This window comes from Heterodontus francisci, chromosome 30 (genome assembly GCF_036365525.1).
Source record: "Heterodontus francisci isolate sHetFra1 chromosome 30, sHetFra1.hap1, whole genome shotgun sequence".
Taxonomy (NCBI): domain Eukaryota; kingdom Metazoa; phylum Chordata; class Chondrichthyes; order Heterodontiformes; family Heterodontidae; genus Heterodontus; species Heterodontus francisci.
The window spans coordinates 15,453,964-15,477,758 of record NC_090400.1 but is presented as its reverse complement, the minus strand read 5'-3'; positions in this window follow the sequence as shown (position 1 = coordinate 15,477,758).

Below are 23,795 nucleotides of genomic sequence, written 5' to 3'. Positions count from 1 at the left end.
CTGTCCGCTACTGCTCCATGCCAGGTCTTTATGAAGGCCAGAAAAAACAAATGCTTAGACACCATTTAGTGGAAAATAATTCCCCTCTAAAACTAACATTTAAAAACTTCCCACAGTGCATGCACCATCTGGATGCAAAGTGATTCATATATATATTTATTTATATAAAAAAACAAACAGCTTGGTCATTGCTGCTGCCAAAATGGCATGCTACCTCCTACCAGCTGCAGTGCTAACAAGGGCACAACCATCAAGAGGTGCCCTCTCCTCTCAGTCCTCTCAGCTGCTTTGCTCAAGCCTGCGAAGATCTATGCATGTTTAATGCAGGCAGCTGCATCAGCTGTCACTGACTTTGACATCACAGGCACTGCAACAACGCACTTGCGGCATCACCAAACACAGCTATCCCAGTCAGGTGACAGAGAGAGAAAAAGACTTACATTTATATAGCATCTTTGACAACCTCAGGGTGCCCCAAAGCACTTAACAGCCAATGAAGTACTTTTGAAGTGTTGTTGTCATTATGATGTAGAAAACACAGCAGCCAATTTGCGCACAGCAAGGTCCCACAAAAGCAATGTAATAAATAATCAGATATTCTGTTTCTGGATTCAACCCCAAAGCTGACTGCTCTGGTACAAGTCCAGATTCAACCCCAGTGACCCATCTTTTCTCTATATCCCTTAACACCTTTAACTAACATGATTTATCTTTCCCTTTTGGTTCAGGAATTGATATTGATCAGGATACATTTAGTTCGGTATCTGAGACTATAAAGAAGCAATAATGATATTCATTCATGGAATGTTTGAATCTCTTTCATAATTAAAAAGAATCAATAAGATGGATGTAAGTGCAACTTGTCTGTGTGTGTATAATAGACTTCATCTCCCACGCACTTTAACAGCTGTTGCTTTGAACAGCAAATCCCTGGAGACTGCCGATGCCACTGTACAAGCAGGGCTTTACTCAGCCTGCCATTATCTTAATGATTACTGAGAATAAAGCATTTAAGTAATGAGTGCCAGTTAGAAACAATCCAGCTCGGAGTATTGAAGGGTGTTGTTGCTACTGGCAACAGGAGAGGCTTATTTATTTTTAAACTGCACTGCTGTAATTTTATGAGACTGGAAAATCAGGGCTGCACTCTTCAGTGACACGGCCTCACTGAATACTGCAAGCCTGGCACTTCCTCCTCATTGTGCAGGAAAGATGGGTGGTGGGGCAATCTAACAAGCAATGACATTGGGCGGGGCAGTAAGGGATGGAAAATCCAGTCAGGTAGCAGCTCTTAAAGAGCTGCTGCTCATCTTTAAAAGAAGGAACATTTCTGCTGTGAAAAAGCATGTTCGCAAAACACTTAAGTCCCAATTTTAACCTGGGATGGGAATGGTGGTGGGTGGGCAGTGTGGGGCCAAAGTAGGCAGTGGTCCCCAGATGATTTTAAGTCCTGGGCCTTATTGTTACACCCCCATCACTGAGTCCCACCGAAAGTCAGCAGGGATGGCATAGAGACTGATGGGTGAATGTGCGAAATCACATGGCTGCAGAATGTTGACAGGGATCCGAGCAAACGAACCCCAGCGAGGTAAATGAGGGGGAGAGCAATTGCGGCTAGTTGTGGATTGAGGTGGGGGAGGGGAGTTGGATGGGGCAGGCTCCTCCTGATCCGCAAGTAAACTCACAAAAATTAAATACATTAACTGTTCACCAGGTTCACCATTTTAACAACCCCACCATTCCTGGCAGGTGGGCAAGGTTTAAAATCACACCTTTTAATAATCGCTGCGCAAACGTTTGACAACAGAAATGTTCAGAATGCAATATGTGGAGTGATCCCCCTGTTCCCCTCCATTTACATAATACACCGTGGTTATCCTGTTGCAGGAGGTGCAGTAAAGGTGCATGGCTCCTGGTGTAGAAGGACTCACCCCTGTGACAGATGAGGCATATGTTGCATGGATGGAGCTAGCACATTAAATTGATGCAGTCACCCAGCCCCAGAGCCTCAGGGTGCAAGTGAGGGAAGTGTCACACCTTTGCATATATTATAACTGGTGGGGAAAAGAAGACGTAAAGACAGAGAAAGACTTGCATTTATACCGCCAACACGCCACCACCACATTCATAAGGGCAATTAAGAACGGGCAATAAATGCTGGCCTTGCCCACAGCGCATGAACAAATTTTTGAAAAAGCACCATTCACAACCTCAGGATCTCCCGAAGGGCTTTACAGCCAATGGAGTATTTTAAATGTAGTCTCTGTGGTCATGTAGGAAATACGGCTGCCAATTTGTGCACAGCAAGCTCCCACACTTATCAGTAAGACAATGACCAGATAATTTGGTTTAAAGATGTTGATTGAAGGTGGATAAATAGTGGCCAGATTACCGAGATGAAATCCCTTGTCTTCAAAATAGCCCCCATAGGATCTTTTATATCCACCTGAGAGGGCAAACGACTCTCCATTTAACGTTTCACCCAAGGACAACATTTCCGATAGTGCAGAACTCCCTCAGTGCTGCACTGAAGTGTCAGCCTGGGTTATATGCTGGCAATAGGATAGTAATAGTGTAAAGGGTAGAGAGGGGGAAGAGTTTTGAAAGGGTGTTCAGGATCATTTTTGACATCAATAGTTTCCAGTCCAATAAGGAAGAAGGCATTGCTGGATCTGGTTCTAGGGAATGAGGTGGGACAAGTGGATCAAGTGTCAGTAGGGGAACATTTAGGGGACAGTAATCATAGAATCATAAAGTTTAGGAAAAGGACAAGATTAAAAATAATTAATTGGGGAAGGGCCAATTTCAATGGGGATCTGGCCCAGGCAATTTAGAATCAAAGATTGGCAGGCAAAACTATAATTGAACAATGGGCTGCCTTTAAAGAGGAGATAGTTTGTCTACAGAAATGGTGCTTTCCAACATAGGGCAAGCAAAGCCAGTGCTCCCTGGATAATGAAAGAGATAGAGAATAAGATGAAGCAGGAAAAGGGTATGTGTGATAGATGTCAGGTTGATAATACAATTGAGAACCATGCTGAATATAGACAGTTCAGAGAGGAAGTGAATGAAGAAATAAGAGCAGCAAAGAGAGAGACTGGCAGCTAACATAAATGGGAATCCAAAATTCCTCTATAGGCATATAAATAGTAAAAGGTTAGTAAAAGCAGGAGAGGGGCTGATTAGGGACCTGAAAGGGGATTTACACATGAAGTCAGAGGGTATGGCTGAGGAACTAAATGACTACTTTGTTATTGTCTTTCCCAAGGAAGAAGACACTGCCAAAGTTGTAGTAAAAGAGGAGATAGTTGAGACACTGGATGAACTAAAAATTGATAAAGAGGAGGGACTGAATTTGTGGGCCCTGTTGGGGCAGGAATGGAGGCAGACGGGGCCTGAAAATACCAGTGCCAGCCGGCATACAGGTTTCCCGACGCCATTTCGGTGCAGGCCATTTTTGTGGAGGCGGGATTGGGGCCGTCAGGGATACATGCCCGCAACCAGCAGGTAGCCATTTGGCTCATTAAGGGCCTAATTAAAGCCAATCAAAAGTGGCCAACTAGCCTCCAGTTTCCTGCACTGGTGGGGGCTGGTTAAAGTGCCCGGAGGTGTTCACCTGGTAGCAGACTGGGGAGACAGCACTCCTGAAGAGGGATTCCCCCCCTACACCATCTCCCCTGGTGGCCTGGCTTCTGTATCTATTTTTTGCTTAAAGATTTTAAAAAGTTGGACAAAGGGCGCCTCCATGTTGAACCGCCCTCTCTTTTATTTACTATCTGTTACAGCCTGCTGCTCCTCTCATGCTGGAAGACCTCTGATTAGCCCTCCAGCTTCGAAAGCCTACCCACCACCCTTAATTGGATGGAGAACCTGTCCCCATGCCAATTAAGGGGGCGTCCCGTGAAACTCCCAGGTCGGTGACTGTTTCACCCCGGGGGTGGGTTCGGGACCCAGAACCTGTCCCAACTTCTGTTTCCTGCTCCCAAAGGAAAAATCTAGCCTGAGGTATTAGAAAGGCTGTCTGTACTTAAAGTTGATAAGTCACCAGGACCTGATCAGCTGCATCCGAGGATACTGAGGGAAGGGTGGAAATTGCAGAGGCACTGGCCATAATCTTCCAATCCTGGTTAGATATGTGGGTGCTGCTAGAAGACTGCAAATGTTACACCCCTGTTCAAAAATGGGTGTAAGGATAAACCCAGCAACTACAGGTCAGTTTAACCTTAGTGGTGGGACAGCTTTCAGAAACGATAATCAGGGACAAAAGTAACAAGTCACTTGGACGAATGTGGATTAATTAAGGAAAGGCAGCATGGATTTGTTCAAGGCAAATCATGTTTAACTAATTTGATTGAGTCTTTCGATGAAGTAATAGAGAGGGTTGATGAGGGTAATGCAGTTGATGTGTTATACGTGGACTTCCAAAAGGCAAAAGCAAGATACTAGGAATGCTGGAAATCTGAAGCAAAAAAATGTGAATTGATACATTTTGGTAGGAAGAATGAGAAGAAGCAACACAAAATAAAGGGTACAATTCTAAAAGGATGTGCAAGAGCAGAGGGACATGGGGTATATGTGCACAAATCATTCAAGGTGGCAGGGTAGGTTGAGAAAATGGTTAATAGGGCATTAAGCCAGCGACTGGGGAATGAGGCACTTAAGTGGCTGATAATAGGTCTCTTAAGGGCCTCATTTGGCCTCTGGGCGGGAAAGCTGTCGTCGGCCTATCCCACCCCTGTCTAAATTGTGGTGCTACGGGAAGGTGCTGGGCCCTCTGCCCACAATTCTATGGACCCCCACACCCGCCCCCCCTCCTAGCTTGTCTCCGGGGGCCCTTTAAATCCGGTCCATCTGGAGCTCTGACTCCAGCTCAGCAACTCTGAGTCAAAGTTGCTCAAGCTGCAGACACTTAACCGCAGATATGGTTGTTTGGGATCTCAGTGCTTTCCACAAACTCCTACCTGTTGCAGTTACGACACACCGCCTGGCCTGCCATGTCTGTCTAACTTTATTTATTTATTCGATTAGTTAACTGGTTACTAATTTAGTAAAGCAATAGCAAGTTACAGTCTCCTAGGTTGGAGACCAAAGAAGAACTCTCACCAACTACTGGAGGTAAAACAAAAAGAATAAAAAGAAACGCACCAAGGCCCCTTAGACAGCACCTTCCAAACCCGCGACCTCTACCACCTCGAAGGACAAGAGCAGCAGATGCGTGGGAACACCACCACCTGCAAGTTCCCCTCCAAGTCACACACCATCCTGACTTGGAACTATATCGACGTTCCTTCACTGTTGCTGGGTCAAAATCCTGGAACTCCCTTCCTAACAGCACTGTGGGTGTACCCACACCAGATGGACTGCAGCGGTTTAAGAAGGCAGCTCACCACCACCTTCTCAAGGGTAATTAGGGATGGGCAATAAATGCTGTCATAGCCAGTGATGCCCACATCCCATGAATGAATTAAAAAAAAGCACCTTCTTCCCCTCTGCACCAAATTCCCAACTTTAGTATTTAGTTAAACAAAACACTCTGCTCCCCGATCACTCTGTGCTTCAAACTCTAAAGGATTTGAAGAAGAATTTAAATTAATATAGCGCCTTTCACACTCTCAGACTGTCCAGAACGAATCAGTCTAGGAAACAATATACCAGTGAGTGAGTGAATCTATGGCACAGACTCCCAAGGGAGACAGTGGAAGCAGATAGTGCTGAGTTATTCAAATGCAAATTAGACTGAATTTTTTCAACAAATAACATTTTGAGATACAAGGTAAGGAGTAATTTGAAACTTGACATGTAGTAAGTGTCATGTGCTTGGGAGGAACTGGTGATTTTTCACTATTGATTCTCAAAACTCTGCACCACTGGAGTTTTCCTCAATGGGTCCCCGACGCCAGGACCACACATAGGTCAGAGGTGCATCGACAGTTGGAATCTTCCAGGAGACAGTCTATTAATAGGCTGCCTCCCCATTTGCCATCCAATTAAGGATGGTGAGCAGGATCCGAGGTGAGAGGCTCAATAGGAGGGCCTGCAGCACTGGACCGATGTCATACCCACTACCGGAGGTGGGCACCCTCTAGCAGGTAGGGGAGTGGGAGGGCGCCTCAAAATGGAGGCTTCCCCAGAAGCCTAATTAATACGTAAAAATGTGGAGGGTCCACAGCTTGTAGGGCCATAGTGTGGAGGTGAAACCCCTCCACAGGAGGTTTGTTTTCATTTTTCCACAGGATGTTGGCGTCGCTGGCAAGACCAGCATTTGTTGCCCATCCCTAATTGCACTTGACAATTGAATGGCTTCCTAGGCCATTTCAGAAGGCAGTTAAGAGTTAACCACATTGCCAGACCAGGTAAGGACGTAAGATTTCCTTCCCTAATGGGCATCAGTGAACCAGATGGGATTTTACGACAGTTGATGATAGTTTCACTGCACCATAACTGAGACTAGCTTTCAATTCCAGATTTTTATTCACTAAATTAATTTAAATTCCACCGCTGCAATGGAATTTGAAACCGTCTACCCAGGGCCTCTGGATTACTAGTTCAGTGACATTACCACCACATCACCACCTTTGAACTTTTGTGGCCTCTTCCTGGGTCCAGTGAGATAACGCCTGAAGGCCCTGCTGTCTGCCACCTGGAGGCTGCCTCCAAGCTGCCGCTGGCCTCCCAACCCAGCGGGTGGCCAGTCCAATGCTGGGAAAATCTGGATGGCGTGACTAAACAGCCCCAAGTGAGCCATTAATTGGGCTAATTGCCTGCCCCAAGAACCCGCCTCCGGAAAAATCATGGGGAGGTTGCATACGTTGGGCAACTGGCAGACCGTGCAGTAGCGCGAATTTGCTGTCTCGCCCACCTTCTAACCCACCTCCGCCTCCATGGAAAATCCAGCCCATCATGTCTGATGTAGACTCATTGATTGCTGTGATTAGTCAACAATTCCATTATCCTTCTAACATTCACTACCAGAGTGGTAGATGGCAGACTATGTAGTCTTTATTTTATACAGCGATTCCTATGTTCCCATTGTGATGGAAACCACACCTGCCAAATGGAAACATATTAATTTCATCAAATGGAACACTACTTGAACCCTTTTACTGGACATTGCACAGAACTTGTTTAAAAAAGACCACAGAATTGGACAGTTGAAACATGGCTGCACATTAGCATTCTGAGAGACAGTTGACTAGAGAGACAATGGGAGTGCTCTGATTCAATTAACAAGATTGGTCTGGGAAATTGTAACAATCCACCTTCTTTGTCTGTGTAAGAGCCAAAGCTCCACATCCCACCGAGTGTGACTGGAGAACTTTGAGAATCAACAACCCTCGCAGGCGATGCTGTTTCAAACAAAGAGCTGGTCACATGACTTACCTGCTGCCAGACTGGGAACTGTTTGAATTGTGCCTCGCAGAAAGGTTTTGGGCAGATTGCAATTTGAAGACAAAAGAGAAGGAAGGTCTCTCCCTGTCTCTCTCTCTCAAGCAAAGTCCCAAGGGCCCAAGGAAGCAGCTTAAGTCAAGATAGAGGACCTCTTCAGCCTTCTGGTACCACAGAAGCAAGTTTGAAAGTGGGCACTGGGCCCCAGCGAGAACTGCAAGACCTCAACTCCAATCAAGGACTTTATATCCAAACTGAAAGAAGGTAACTGAATTCTATTGCCAACCCTACTTAAACCTCTCCCTTTAATTCTTTCTCTCCCTCTGTCTCTATTTGTGTGTGTGTTTATCTTGTATACATGCTAGCGTGGTTGCGTTGCGTAATTTTAGTAATTTGTAACCGAGTTAGAGTGATAAGGTTAATAAACTTACATCTTGTTTAAACCTGAGAAAACCTGTCTAGTTGGTTCATTTACAATTACAATTAGAGAGCAGTGAGCAAAGACTCACTGAGGTGAAGCTAAAAACACTGTGTTTTAAAAGATAAACCCTGTTACGGCCAAACCAGAAAAGGGCCAAGAGAGGAGCCTGAGACCTCTTCCTCACCTGGTCGTAGCACCATATTCATGGAATCACACAATAGTTGTTAACTATTCATAGCAATCAATCTCCATCAATTAGTCTACAACAAACTCAGACGTGACCTGAGGAAAACCCAATTTGAAGCCACCAAACTATCACTTATCCACAGCTGAATGTTTAAAAGAAAGTAATAGTGGAAGCTTTTCTCTTTGTAATGTTACAGCTAATATGGCATTCAAAGTGATAGTAAATATGGTTCAAGTCCTAATGAGAAAAATTCAAATAAAAAAGGCAAGAAATTTGCAATCAAACTCCAGAAAACTTGGGATCTGTTCCAAGATTGAAGCACATCAGTTTAAGGTCAGCTGGGGAGGTGTAGCACCTAATTTCTTGGTGATAGATTTATACCGATTCAGTAAAGGCATAAATGGAGGAAGTTTGCATTCTTTGTTTTCTCGCTTGGGACTGGATCTATGTTAATGAGCAAAGTAGGGATCTGGCAGACGGTGGTGCACACAATCGAGGACAATCGCGTACAGTGAAGTTCCAGCATAAAACTGATGTGAGGCATTTACCCACAACTTTGCTCAGAAGACCAACAGCACAATGTGGCTGTTAAGCCCCTGTTGCACCAAAATGTATGAGGAAATCCCAATAACAGTGACTGCACTACAAAATGGATTTATTTATTTATTTAGCGATACAGCACTGAAACAGGCCCTTCGGTCCACCGAGTCTGTGCCGACCATCAACCACCCATTTATACTAATCCTACATTAATCCCATATTCCTACCACATCCCCACCTTCCCTCAATTCCCCTACCACCTACCTATACTAGGGGCAATTTATAATAGCCAATTTACCTATCAACCTGCAAGTCTTTGGCTGTGGGAGGAAACCGGAGCACCCGACAAAAACCCACGCAGTCACAGGGAGAACTTGCAAACTCCGCACAGGCAGTACCCAGAATTAAACCCAAGTCGACCGGAGCTGTGAGGCTGTGGTGCTAACCACTGCGCCACTGTGCAAAGCCCTGAGGATATGAAATACTCGATATAAATCTTTCTTTTCTTCTTTGCACCTTGTGAAATAAAAGAGTGTTGAGCATGGGGTAAGGTTATTTCCATGCTATGTCCTTGAAGGTACAGCTGCACACCTTATATCTTATTGAATCATGCAATCATAGAATGGTTACAGCACAGAAGGAGGCTATTCGGCCCATTGTGTGCATGCCAGCTCTCTGTAACAATTCAACTTGTTCCATTCTTCTGCCTTTTCCATGTAGCCCTGCAAATGTTTTTTCTTCAGGTAATTATCCGATTCCCTCTTGAAAGCCATGATTGAATCTGCCTCCACCACACTCTCAAGCAGTGTATTCCAAATCTCTGTCACTCACTGCATAAAAAGAGCTTTTCCTCATATCACTTCTGGTACTTTTGCCAATCACCCTAAATCTGGTTCTTGATCCTTCCGCCAACAGGAACAATTTCTCTCTCTCTACTCTGTCTGGACCCCTCATTATTTTGAGCACCTCTATCAACCTTCTCTTCTCTAAAGAGAACAGCCCCAGCTTCTCCAATCTATCCTCATAACTGAAGTGTCTCATCCCCGGAACTAGTCTCGTATATCTTTTCTGCACCCTTTCCAATGCCTTCATATTCTTCCTAAAGTGTGGTTTCCAGAATTAGAAACAATACTCCAGTTGAGGCTGAAATAGCATTTTATTAAGGTTCCCCATAACTTCCTTGCTTTTGTACACAATGCGTCTGCTTATAAAGGACAGGAACCCATATGCCCAGTAAAACAAGGCTTGGTGGGTTGGGCAGGCCCTCCTCCATGGGCAATCTGTGGGCTACAGAGGGCCCCCGGTAGCAAAAACTCACCTCCCTGAACCCTTTAGAGTTGGCCAATGGTCAGGGACAGGAGGATCTGACTGTGAGTCAGGCATATTTTGAGGATCCAGCATAAAGTAACAGAGGAGCCTCGGCCTTTGACTTTAACCAACAGGTACGAGGTACTTGCTACCCGTGTGGATAAGAACAAGGACTGCAGGGTGGATGAGCAAACTGACCATAGTACCATGGAGGAGGCTGCCATTCAACTGGGGAGAGTGAAAAGGAGTGTGGTAGTGATAGGGGACAGTGTAGTCAGGGGAATAAATACTGTTCTCTGCAGTTGAGACGGGGTGTTCCGAAGGTTGTGATGCCTGCCCGGTGTCAGGGTTAAGGACGTCTCCTTGCGGCTGGAGACAAACTTGAATTGGGAGGGGGAGGATCCAGTTGTCATGGTTCTGGGTACTGCCTGTGTGGAGTTTGCAAGTTCTCCCTGTGTCTGTGTGGGTTTTCTCCGGGTGCTCCGGTTTCCTCCCACATGCCAAAAGACTTGCAGGTTGATAGGTTAATTGGCCATTATAAATTGCCCCTAGTATAGGTAGGTGATAGGGACAGGTGGGGATGTGGTAGGAATATGGAATTGGTGTGGGATTAGTATAAATGGGTGGTTGATGGTCGGCACAGACTCGGTGGGCCGAAGGGCCTGTTTCAGTGCTGTATCTCTAAACTAAACGTAGGGACCAACAACATAGGTAGAATTAGGAATGATGTTCTGTTGATAGAATTTGAGGAATCAGGATCCAAATTAAAAAGCCAAACCTCAAAGGTAATAATCTCTGGATTGTTACCTGTGCCATGCGCCAATTGGTATAGGGTCAAGCAGATTTGAGAATTAAATGCGAGGCCAAGTGCTGGCAAATGGGATTACGTAGACAGGTCAGGTGTCTTTAACGCATCGGTGCAGACTCAATGGGCCGAAGGGCCTCTTCTGCACTGTATTATTCTGTGATTCTGTGGCTCAAAGAGTGGTTTGGGAAGAAGGGGTTTCGATTCATGCAGCACTGGCACCAGTACTCGGGCAAGAGGAAGCCGTTCCATTGGGATGGGCTCCACTTAAACCGGGCTGAGACCAGTGCCCTGATGAATTGTATAACTAGGGCTGTGAATATGGCTTCATTGCATCATAGAATCATGGAATGTTTACAGCACAGAACGAGGCCATTTGGCCCATCATGTCTGTGCTGGCTGTCTGAAAGAGTAAGTCAGCTAGTGCCACTCCCCTGCCTTCTCCCTGTAGCCCTGCACATTCTTCCTTTTCAGGTAATAATCCAATTCCCCCTTGAATGCTTCAATTGAACCTGTTTCCACCACACTCTCTGGCAATGCATTCTGTGATCTCTCTTGGGACTGGAATGAGGTTCAGCTGGGTTTGGTATAAGATATGTGAGATAGAGATAGAGATTGAGACAGAAGCAGCAAGCTATAGAACACCAAGGCTTCTTCTTTATTCTGTTTTACTTTCACTTTCCCTTAGATAGCATGTGTGTTCTACAGCAGCTCCGAGAGTACACAAAGCACATTGCAATTTCAAAACACTATCTCAAAACATTACAACACGACACATTCCAGATCCTAGCAACTCGCTGCATCAAAAAAGTTCTTCCTCATGTCGCTATTGCTTCTTTTGTCAATTACCTTAAATCTGTGCCTGCTGGTTCTCGAACCCTCCATCAATGGGAACAATTTCTCCCCATATACTCTATCCAGACCCCTCATCATTTCAAATATCTATCAAATCTCCTCTCAGCTTTCTCTTCTCCAAGGAAAACGGTCCCAACTTCTTCAATCTATCGAGGTAACTGAAGTTCCTCATCTCTGGAACCATTCTCGTGAATCTCTAATTCCCTCACATACTTCCTAAAGTGTGGTGCCCAGGACTGGATGCAATACTCCAGTTGAGGCTGAACCAGTGCTTTATGCAAGCTTAATATAACTTCCTTGCTTTTGTCCTCTATGCCTCTACTGATGAAGCCTAGGATGCTGTATGCTTTATTTACTGCTCTCATCTTGTCCTGCCACCTTCAATGATTTATACACAGATGCACCCAGGTCCCTCTACTCCTGCACCCCTTTTAGAATTGTACCCTTTATGTTATATTGTCTCTCTGTGTTCTTTCTAACAAAATAAATCACTTCACACTTCACTGCATTCAATTTTATCTGCCACTTGTCCGCCCATTCCACTAACCTGTCTATGTTCTTTAGGAATAAAAGCAGAGAGTGCGAGAAATACTCAGCAGGTCAGGCAGCATCGGTGGAGAGAGGAGCAGAGTTAACGAGTCAGGTTTGTGACCTTTCATAAGATGTGCTGAAATGCCTGACCTGCTAAGTATTTCCAGCACTTTCTGTTTTTATTTCAGATTTCCAGCATCTGCAGTATTTTGCTTTAATGTCCTTTTGAAGATCGACACTACGTTCCTCACAGTTCACAATAGTTCCAAGTTTTGTATTGTCTTCAAATTTTGAAATTGTGCCCTGTACACCAAGATCTAGGTCATTAATATTTAACAGGAAGAGCAAGGGTCCTAACACTAACCGCTGAGAACTCCACGACAAACCTTCCTCCAGTCCAAAAAACATCCATTAACCACGACTATCTGTTTCCTTTCACTCAGCCAAGTATGGGATGAGGGTGGGGAGGGGTCAGAGGAAGGGAAATTTAGAAATCTGAAGACAAAAGTCGGGGCAATAGAGCAGTGTAGCAATTTGGATGAAGACAAGCAGAGTGGGACAGGAAGGGACAGAAACAGGGATTTCAACAATAATACTGCATCAATGAATAAGGTCTCTGTAATGGTGATTCGATCTGAACAATTCATATCCACACAAAGAATAGCAGTAAAAAATAAAATTATAGGCTCTTTATCTGAATGCGTGAAGCATTCGCAATAAGACAGATGAATTAATAGCAGAAATAGAGATGAATTGTTCAGATTGAAACACCATTACAGAGACATGATTACAAGGCGACCAAGGTTAGGCAATAAATATTCCAGGGTACACAGTATTTTGAAAAGTCAGACAGAATGGAAAAGGAGGGGGAGTAGCCCTCATGGTAAAGGGTGACATAAGGATAGTAGTGAGAAAGGCTCTTGATTCAGGAAGTAGAATCAGTATGGGTGGAGATTAGGAATAAAAAGGGTTAGAAAACACTGGTGGGAGTCAGTTTTAGGCTTCTTAGCAGTATGAAGCAAGAATTAATTGGAGCTTGCAACAAAGGCAGTGTAATAATTGTGGGCGACTTTAATCTTCAAATAGACTGGACAAATCAAATTGGCAAAGGTAGTCTGGAAGATGAATTTGTAGAATGCTTTTGTGACAGCTTCCTGGAACAATATGTTGTGGAACCAACTAGGGATAAGGCTACTTTAGATGTAGTATTGTGCAATGAGGCTGGTTAAATCAGTAATCTCATAGTAAAAGATCCTCTGGGAAAAAGTGATCATAATACAGTTGAATTCCATATTAAATGTGAAAGAGACCTACTCAAGGCTAAAACAAGAATCTTGAACTTTTTTTCATTCATTCATGGGATGTGGGCGTCGCTGGCCAGGCCAGCATTTATTGCCCATCCCTAATTGCCCTTGAGAAAGTGGTGGTGAGCTGCCTTCTTGAACTGCTGCAGTCCATGTGAGGTAGGTTCACCCACAGTGCTGTTAGGAAGGGAGTTCCAGGATTTTGACCCAGCGAAAGTGAAGGAACGGCGACATAGTTCCAATTCAGGATGGTGTGTGACATGGAGGGCAACTTGCAGGTGGTGGCGTTCCCATACATTTGCTGCCCTTGTCTTTCTAGGTGGTAGAGGTCACAGGTTTGGAAGGTGCTGTCTAAGGAGCCTTGGTGCGTTGCTGCAGTGCATCTTGTAGATGGTACACACTGCTGCCACTGTGCGTCGGTGGTGGAGGGAGTGAATGTTTGTGGATGAGGTGCCAATCAAGCAGGCTGCTTTGTCCTGGATGGTATCGAGCTTCTTGAGTGATGTTGGAGCTGCACCCATCCAGGCAAGTGGAGAATTTTCCATCACACTCCTGACTTGTGCCTTGCAGATGGTGGACAGGCTTTGGGGAGTCAGAAGGTGAGTTACTTGCCTCAGGATTCCTAACCTCTGACCTGCTCTTGTAGACATGGCATTTATATGGCTCCAGTTCAGTTTCTGGTCAATGGTAGCCCCTAGGATGTTGATAGTGGGGAATTCAGCAATGATAATGCCATAGAATATCAAGGGGAGATGGTTAGATTCTTTCTTGTTGGAGGTGGTCATTGCCTGGCACTTGTGTGGCGCAAATGTTACTTGCCACTTATCAACCCAAGCCTGGATATTGTCCAGGTCTTGCAGCATTTCTACATGGACTGCTTCAGTATCTGAGGAGTCACGAATAGTGCTGAACATTGTACAATCATCAGCGAACATCCCCACTTCTGACCTTATGATTGAAGGAAGGTCATTGATGAAGCAGCTGAAGATGGTTGGGCCTAGGACACTACCCTGAGGAACTCCTGCAGTGATGTCCTGGTGCTGAGATGATCGACCTCCAACAACCACAACCATCTTCCTTTGCGCCAGGTATGACTCTAAACAGCGCAGAAATTTTCCACAGCTTCCCATTGACTCCAGTTTTGCTAGGTCTCCTTGATGCCATACTCGGTCAAATGCTGCCTTGACGTCAAGGGCAGTCACTCTCACCTCACGTCTTGAGCTCAGGTCTTTTGTCCATGTTTGAACCAAGGCCGTAATGCGGTCAGGAGCGGAGTGACCCTGCCGAAACCCAAACTGAGCATCACTGAGCAGGTTATTGCTAATGTTGATGACACCTTCCATCACTTTACTGATGGGGCAGTAATTGGCCGGGTTGGACTTGTCCTGCTTTTGTGTACAAGACCACCTGGGCAATTTTCCACATTGCTGGATAGATGACTGTTATACTGGAACAGGTTGGCTAGGGGTGCGGCAAGTTCTGGAGCACAGGTCTTCTGTACTATTGCTGGAATATTGTCAGGGCCCATAGCCTTTGCAGTATCCAGTTCCTTCAGTCGTTTCTTGATATCATGCGGAGTGAACCGAATTGGCTGATGGCTGGCATCTGTGATGCTGGGGACTTCAGGCGGAGGCCGAGATGGATCATCAACTCAGCACTTCTGGCTGAAGATAGTTGCAAATGCTTCAGCCTTAACTTTCACACTGATGTGCCGGGCTCTCCCATCATTGAGGATGGGGATAGTTGTGGAGCCACCTCCTCCAATTAGTTGTTTAATTGTCCACCACCATTCACGGCTGGATGTGCCTGGACTGCAGAGCTTAGATCTGATCCGTTGGTTATGGGATTGCTTAACTCTGTCTATCGCATGCTGCTTACGCAGTTTGACATGCAGATAGTCCTGTGTTGTAGCTTCACCAGGTTGACACCTCATTTTGAGGTATGCCTGGTGCTGCTCCTGGCATGCCCTCCTGCACTCTTCATTGAACCAGGGTTGATCCTCCGGCTTGATAGTAATGGTAGAGTGGGGGATATGCCAGGCCATGAGGTTACAGATTGTGATTGAGTACAATTCTGCTGTTGCTGCTCGCCCACAGCGCCTCATGGGTGCCCAGTTTTGCATTGCTAGATCTGTTCGAAATCTATTCCATTAAGCACGGTGGTAGTGCCACACAACACGATGGAGTGTATCCTCAATGTGAAGGTGGGACCTCGTCTCCACAAGGACTGTACGGTGGTCACTCCTACCAATACTGTCATGGACAGATGCACCTGTGGCAGGCAGACTGGTGAGGATGAGGTAAAGTATGTTTTTCCCTCTTGTTGGTTCCTTCACCAGCTGCCGCAGACCCAGTCTAGCAGCTATGTCCTTTAGGACTCAGCTAGCTGTGGTGCTACATTGAAGTCCCCCACCCACAGTGCATTGTGCGCCCTTGCCACCCTCAGTACTTCCCTCAGTGACTCATCAGCTGAAGGAGGGCGGAAGGTGATAATCAGCAGGAGGTTTCCATGCCCACATTTATCCTGATGCCATGAGACTTCATGGGGTCCGGAGTCGATGTTGAAGACTCCCAGGGCAACTCCCTCCCGACTGTATACCACTGTGCTGCCACCTCTGCTGGGTCTGTCCTGCTGATGGGATGGTGATGGCAGTGTCTGGAACATTGCCAGGTATGATTCTGTGAGTATGACCACGTTAGGCTGTTGCTTGACTAGTCTGTGGGACAGCTCTCCAACCTTTGGCACAAGCCCCCAGATGTTAGTAAGGAGGACTTTGCAGGGTTGACAGGGCTGGGTTTGCCGCTGTCGTTTCCAGTGCCTAGGTCGATGCCGGGTGGTCCATCCGTTTTCATTCTTTTTTATTGACTTTGTAGCGGTTAGGTACAACTGAGGGCTTGCTAGGCCATTTCAGAGGGCACGTAATAGTCAACCAGATTGCTATGGGTCTGGAGTCACATGTAGGCCAGACCAGGTAAGGACAGCAGATTTCCTTCCCTCCAGGACATTAGTGAACCAGATGGGTTTTTACAACAATTGACAATGGTTTCATGGCCATCATTAAATTAGCTTTTTTAATTCCAGATTTATTAACTGAATTCAAATACCACCTTTTTGCTGTGGTGGGATTTGAACCCATGTCCCCAAAGCAATACCCTGGGTCTATGAGTTACTAGACAATACCACAACGCCCCCGCCTCTCCTTAAACAAAGCTAATTACATAGATATGAGGAGAGAGCTGGCTAAGATTGATTGGGTAAATAGACTAAAAAGTATGGCTGTAATAAACAGAGGGAAACACTTGAAGACACAATTCAAAATATTCAACAACAATACATTCCATTAAAAAAACAAAAGCTCAGCAAGAAAGTCCAACCACGGCTTTCTAGGTAAGTTAAGGATTCTGTTACAGATAGAATTGAGAGAGAACTGAAACCCCAGTTCTTTTCCCTTTACTGTCCGTAATCAGTGTGATTTTGAAAAGGAAGATGCGTGTGTTTCTTAACTGCTGAGTGTATGGCCAATTTGAATAACCAGCAGCACGCTTTTTGTGGGTTTAAATAAAGAGCATTATTTTTATTCACGCATTCATCCTGAAAGTCTGAAGCTATGTCACTCACTCACCACTCACACACACACACTCGAGAAAGAAAGCTGTTCAAAAAGATAGGAACATAGGAACAGGAATAGGCCATTCAGCCCATCAAGCCTGCTCTGCCATTCAATATGATCATGGCTGATCATCCACTTCACTGCCTTTTTCCCACACGATCCTCATATCCCCTTATGTCATTTGTATTTAAAAATCTGACAATCTCTGCTTCAAACATACTCAGTGACTGAGCTTCCACACCCTTCTGGGGTAGAGAGTTCCAAAGATTCACAACCCTCTGAGTAAAGAAATTTCTCCTCATCTCTGTCCTAAGTGGCTTCCCCCTTATTTTGAAATTCTGCCCCTTGGTTCGAGACTCCCCAACCAGGGGAAACATCTTACCTGTATCTACCCTGTCTATCCCTTTAAGTATTTTGCAGGTTTCAATGAGATCACCTCTCATTCTTCAAAACTCTAGAGAATACAGGCCCAGTTTCCCCAATCTCTCTTCATTGGACAGTCCCGCCATCCCAGGAACAAGTCTGGTGAATCTTCGTTGCACTCCCTCTATGGCAATAATATCCTTCCTAAGGTAAGGGGACCAAAACAAAGTTAGGCAACATTGTAGGCAGTCTAGATGATAGCATAAAATTGCAAAGAGATATTGACAGTCTAGATGAGTGGGCAAAAACGTGGCAGATGGATTTCAATGGGGGCATGTGTGAGGTTATCCATTTTGGACCAAAAAAGGATAGAGCAGGGTACTTTCTAAATGGGAAGAGGTTAAGTACAGTGGTTGTCCAAAGAGACTTGGGGGTTCAGGTGCATAGATCTTTAAAATGTCACGAGCAAGTGCAGAAAATAATTAAAAAGGCTAATGGAATGCGAACCTTTATATCTAGAGGATTGGAGTATAAAGACACAGAGGTTATGCTGCAGCTGTACAAAACCCTGGTTAGATCCCACTTGGATACTGTGAGCAGTTCTGGGCACCACACCTTAGGAAGGATATATTGGCCTTGGAGGGAGTGCAACGTAGGTTTACAAGAATGATACCTGGTCTACAGGGGTTATGTTACGAGGAGAGATTACACAAATTAGGCCTGTTTTCACTAGAATTTAGAAGTTTAAGGGGTGATCTGATTGAAGTCTTCAAGATATTAACAGGAAAAGACAGGCTAGATAAAGATAAACTATTTCCATTGGTTAGAGATTCTAAAACTAGGGGGCATAGTCTAAAAATTAGGACCAGACCGTTCAGGAGAGATGTTAGGAAGCACTTCTTCATGCAAAGGGTGGTAGAGTCATAGAGTCGTACAGCATAGAAACAGGCCCTTCGGCCCACTGCGTCCATGCCGACTATAATGCCTATCTATACTAATCCCACCTGCCTGCATTAATTCCATATCCCTCTATGCCTTGCTCATTTAAGTACCTGTCCAGATGCCTCTTAAATGTCGCTACTGTTCCTGTTCCTGCCTCCACCACCTCCTCAGGCAGCTCATTCCAGATACCCACTATTCTTTGTGTGAAAAATTTACCCCTTTGATCCCCTTTAAACCTCCTCCCTCTCACCTTAAATCTATGCCCTCCAGTTTTAGTCACCCCTATCATGGGAAACAGACTCTGGCTATCTACCCTATCTATGCCTCTCATAATTTTATATACCTCTCTCATGTCCCCTCTCAGCCTCCTTCGCTCCACGGAAAACAGACCCAGCCTATCCAATCTCTCTTTCTTTATAACTCAAGCCCTCCAAACCAGGCAACATCCTTGTGAATCTTTTCTGCACCCTCTCTAGCTTAATCACATTTTTCCTGTAGTGCAGCGACCAGAACTGCACACAGTACTCCAAATGCGGCCTATCCAACGTTATGTACAACTGTGACATGGCGTCCCAACTCTTGTACTCAATGCTTCGGCCAATGAAGGCAAGCATGCCATAAGCCTTCTTCACCACCCTGTCTACCTGTGTTGCCACTTTCAGGGAACTATGTACTTGCACCTCAAGGTCTCTCTGCTCAACAACATTCCCCAGGGCCCAACCATTCACTGTATACGTCCTGCCCTGGTTTAACTTCCCAAAATGGATTATTTCACACTTGTCTGCATTAAACTCCATTTGCCAATCCCTTGCCCACTTTCCCAGTTGTAACCTTAGACAACCTTCTTCACTGTCCACTGTACCACCAATTTTGGTGTCATCTGCAAACTTACTAATCATGCCCCTTACATTCACATCCAAGCCATTAATATATATGACAAACAACAGAGGGCCCAGCACCGATCCCTGCGGCACACCACTGGTCACCGGCCTCCAATCTGAAAATCAACCCTCCACTACCACCCTCTGCCTCCTATCACCAAGCCAATTTTGTATCCAATTTGCTAGCTCACCCTGGATCCCATATGTTTGAACCTTCTGGACCAGCCTACCATGCAGGACCTTGTCAAAGGCCTTGCTAAAGTCCATGTAGACAATGTCCATCACCCTGCCCTCGTCAATCCTCTTGGTCACCTCCTCGAAAAACTCAATCAAATTCATGAGACATGATTTCCCACACACAAAGCCATGCTGACTATCCCTAATCAGACCATGCCTTTTCAAACGCATATAAATCCTGTCTCTCTGAATCCCTTCCAATAACTTTCCCACCACTGATGTAAGGCTCACCGGCCTGTAGTTCCCTGGCTCATCCCTGCTGCCCTTCTTAAATAAAGACACAACATTAGCTATCCTCCAGTCTTCCGGTACCTCACCCATGGCTAACGATGATACAAAAATCTCTGCCAGGGCCCCATCAATCTCCTCCCTTGCTTCCCAGAGCATCCCAGGATACACCTGGTCAGGCCCTTGGGATTTATCCACCTTAATGTGCTTCAAGACCTCCAACACCTCCTCTTTTGTAATGTTGATATGCTCCAGGATATCGGTGTTCCCTCCCTTGACCTCATTAACTTCCATGACTTTCTCCACGGTAAATACGGACCGAGAAATATTCATTTAAGACCTCGCCCATTTCCCGTGGCTCTACACATAGATTGTCACACTGATCCTTAAGGGGACCTACTCTCTTCCTCGCTACCCTTTTACTCTTAATATACTTATAGAATCTTTTAGGATTCCCCTTTATGTTATCTGCCAGGGAAATCTCATGGCCCCTTTTCGCCCTCCTAATTTCCTTCTTAAGTGTAATCCTACTTCCCCGATACTCCTCGAGGGACTCGCTCGATCCTAGCTGCCTATACCTGACATATGCCTCCTTCTTTGTCCTGACCAGACCCTCAATATCCCTCATCAACCAAGGTTCCCTAAACTTGCCAGCCTTGCCCTTCCATCTAACAGGAACATACCGGCCCTGAACTCTTCCTATCTCACTTTTAAAAGCCTCCCACTTGCCAGACGTCCCTTTACCTGTAAACAGCCTCTCCCATTCAACTTTTGAGAGTTCCTGTCTGATGCCATCGAAATTAGCCTTCCCCCAATTTAGGTCTTCAACCTGAGGACCAGTCCTATCCTTTTCCATAACTATCTTGAAGCTAATAGAGTTATGGTCACTGGTCCCAAAGTGCTCCCCCACTGACACATCAACCACCTATCCCTCCTCATTTCCTAAGAGGAGGTCGAATGTAGCCCCTTCTCTAGTAGGGCCATCCACATACTGCTTCAGAAAACTATTCTGGACACACTTAACAAATTCTTCCCCATCTGATCCCTTAGCACTAAGGTAGTCCCAGTCAATATTAGGGAAGTTAAAATCACCTACTATTACAACCCTATAATTCCTACACCTATCTGTGATTTCCCTACATATATGCTCCTCCACTTCCCTCTGACTATTGGGGGGTCTATAGTATAATCCCATCAAAGTGATCACCCTTTCTTATTTCTAAGTTCTACCTATATGGCCTCGCTGGACATTCCCCCCGGGATATCCTCTCTAAGTACTGCCGTAATGTCCTCCCTAATCAATAGTGCAACTCCTCCTCCTCTCTTACCTCCACCTCTGTCACGCCGGAAGGATCGGTACCCCGGAACATTGAGCTGCCAGTCCTGCCCATCCCTCAACCACTTTTCCGTAATAGCTATAATATCACAATCCCATCTACCAATCCATGCTCTGAGTTCATCTGCCTTACCTGTAAGGCTTCTTGCATTAAAATAAATGCAGTTTAGCCTATCAGACCTTCCATGCTCTATGTCCTGCCCCTGCCCGGCCTGCCTACTGGACTTGCTTGCATTTGCCTCAACTATCTCATTGGAGAGACTACTACTTTGGGTTCCACCCCCCTGCAAGACTAGTTTAAACCCTCCTGAGTAGTACTAGCAAACCTCCCTGCAAGTGGTTTGCGGACTGACTCGTTTCTCCCTGGTGCTTGGAGCAATAAGATCTGTTATCTGTGATTAGTTTCAGTCATGTGACCAACTAATCAATGCTTCTATTGCCCACCCCACATTGTGCCTCAGGGTAGACGCTCTCGGCCAGCCTCTGGAGCCTGTTTAGAGTGACTCGAGCAAAGACTTTCCCCACTATGCTGAGCAGGGAGATTCCACGGTAGTTGTTGCAGTCACCGCGGTCACCTTTGTTTTTATAGAGGGTGATGATATTGGCATCGAGGATATCCTGAGGTACTGCTTCCTCGTCCCAGCACAGGCATAGCAGTTCATGTAGTGCTGAGAGTATAGCAGGCTTGGCACTCTTGATTATTTCAGGGGTAATGCTGTCCTTCCCAGGGGCTTTTCCGCTGGCTAGAGAATCAATGGCATCACTGAGTTCCGATTTGGTTGGCTGTATGTCCAGCTCATCCATGACTGGTAGAGGCTGGGCTGCATTGAGGGCAGTCTCAGTGACAACATTCGCCCTGGAGTACAGTTCTAGGTAGTGCTCAACCCAGCGGTCCATTTGTTTGCGTTGGTCAGTGATTATGTCCCCTGATTTAGATTTGAGGGGGGCGATCTTCTTGATGGTTGGCCCAAGAGCTCTCTTAATGCCATCATACATTCCTCTGATGTTTCCGGTGTCTGAGGCCAGCTGAATATGACTGCATAGGTGTTGCCATGAATGTTGCTTTCGTGCAGAGAGATCGACCGTTGACATGCTGTTCTCCCTTTGTCAAATACAGGAGAAATTCCGTGAACAACAGATGCCCCTCTACATTGCTTTCATTGATCTCACCAAAGCCTTTGACCTTGTCAGCAGATGTGGTCTCTTCAGACTACTAGAAAAGATCGGATGCCCACCAAAGCTACTAAGTATCATCACCTCATTCCATGACAATATGAAAGGCACAATTCAACATGGTGGCTCCTCATCAGAGCCCTTTCCTATCCTGAGTGGCGTGAAACAGGGCTGTGTTCTCGCACCCACACTTTTTGGGATTTTCTTCTCCCTGCTGCTTTCACATGCATTCAAGTCCTCTGAAGAAGGAATTTTCCTCCACACAAGATCAGGCGGCAGGTTGTTCAACCTTGCCCGTCTAAGTACGGAAATTCCTCATCAGGGAACTCCTCTTTGCTGAAGATGCTGCATTAACATCTCACACTGAAGAGTGCCTACAGAGTCTCATCGACAGGTTTGCGGCTGCCTGCAATGAATTTGGCCTAACCATCAGCCTCAAGAAAATGAACATCATGGGGCAGGATGTCAGAAATGCACCATCCATCAATATTGGCGACCACGCTCTGGAAGTGGTTCAAGAGTTCACCTACCTAGGCTCAACTATCACCAGTAACCTGTCTCTAGATGCAGAAATCAACAAGCGCATGGGAAAGGCTTCCACTGCTATGTCCAGACTGGCCAAGAGAGTGTGGGAAAATGGCGCACTGACACGGAACACAAAAGTCCGAGTGTATCAGGCCTGTGCCCTCAGTACCTTGCTCTATGGCAGCGAGGCCTGGACAACGTATGTCAGCCAAGCGCGACGTCTCAATTCATTCCATCTTCGCTGCCTCCGGAGAATACTTGGCATCAGGTGGCAGGACCGTATCTCCAACACAGAAGTCCTCAAGGCGGCCAACATCCCCAGCTTATACACACTACTGAGTCAGCGGCGCTTGAGATGGCTTGGCCATGTGAGCCGCATGGAAGATGGCAGGATCCCCAAAGACACATTGTACAGTGAGCTCGCCACTGGTATCAGACCCACCGGCCGTCCATGTCTCTGCTTTAAAGACGTCTGCAAACGCGACATGAAATCCTGTGACATTGATCACAAGTCGTGGGAGTCAGTTGCCAGCGACCGCCAAAGCTGGCGGGCAGCCATAAAGGCGGGGCTAAAGTGTGGCGAGTCGAAGAGACTTAGTAGTTGGCAGGAAAAAAGACAGAGGCGCAAGGGGAGAGCCAACTGTGTAACAGCCCCGACAAACAAATTTGTCTGCAGCACCTGTGGAAGAGCCTGTCACTCTAGTATTGGCCTTAATAGCCACTCCAGGCGCTGCTTCACAAACCACTGACCACCTCCAGGCGCGTATCCATTGTCTCTCGAGATAAGGAGGCCAAAGAAGAAGAAGAAGAATTGCCCACCCAGAAAGATTTGATGTTTGAAGCCATTGCTACACAATGGGGGAAGGATGGTGGCCATTCACACCCACTTATAATTTAACTGTTTTCTTAGCGCTCTCTTTGTTATGTTTTGAGCTCAGAGACAGTGAGTCTAGGGTCAGACCACAATAATAGGCGTTGTGACATCCACAAATGGTTTTGGCTTGGTATGTCCATCCAAGGGAGGCAGGCCACCCATGGTCATTCAATTAGGAACTTTCCAGATTCTTGAGATACTTCTGAGTCTGAGCCAGAATTGCAAAAGTCACCTGACCCTTGGCTGCCAACCTTATCGCCGCATTTTAATGTCCATCGTGTTTCATTTA